The sequence below is a fragment of the Sinocyclocheilus anshuiensis genome, unplaced genomic scaffold (assembly GCF_001515605.1).
Source record: "Sinocyclocheilus anshuiensis isolate Anshui unplaced genomic scaffold, SAMN03320099.WGS_v1.1 scaffold3210, whole genome shotgun sequence".
Classification (NCBI taxonomy): domain Eukaryota; kingdom Metazoa; phylum Chordata; class Actinopteri; order Cypriniformes; family Cyprinidae; genus Sinocyclocheilus; species Sinocyclocheilus anshuiensis.
This window is the reverse complement of record NW_015539990.1, coordinates 60,976-61,579: the sequence shown is the minus strand read 5'-3', so window position 1 is coordinate 61,579 and position 604 is coordinate 60,976. Positions and strand designations below refer to the sequence as shown.

The window sequence follows — 604 nt, the reverse complement described above, 5'->3', positions numbered from 1 at the left end:
TGTAGTGTACATATATATTTAGTGTTGTCAAACGATTAATCGCGATTAATCGCATCTAAAATAAACATTTTTGTTTAGATAATATATGTGTGTATACTGTGTATATTTATTATGTCTATATAAAAACATATGCATGTATATATTTAAGAAAAATATGTTATGTTTATATATTAAATATATTATACATAATATAAAATATAAGAATATAATGTATAAAATGTATAAACGTAAATATTTTCAAAATATATACTGTATGTGTATTTATATACATAATACATACACTACACACACACACATATATTATGTAAACAAAAACTTTTATTTCGGATGCAACTAATCGCGATTAATCATTTGACAGCATTAGTGTTTAATATATTGATATATATTCATTATATTATACCAAGCACTCAACCTGTATACTGGTATACTTTAATTGTATGTCTACATTGTGCAGTATGCATTGCATACTCTACACCAGTCACATCGTCTGGGCAGTAAACGGTCAAACGTTTGGAATAATTACGTTTTTTTTTTTTTTCAGCATCATTACTCCAGTTCTCACTGTCACATGATGATTTGCTGCTCAGGAAACTTTTTTTTTTTT

General features: G+C 25.5%; 1 protein-coding gene across 1 annotated transcript in view; it reads right to left on the bottom strand.

Annotated features, from left to right (window-relative positions):
* The window catches only part of cdh12a (cadherin 12a), a 72,390-nt gene that overhangs the window by 35,800 nt on the left and 35,986 nt on the right, over positions 1–604 (bottom strand). The gene's annotated exons all lie outside the window — the stretch shown is intronic.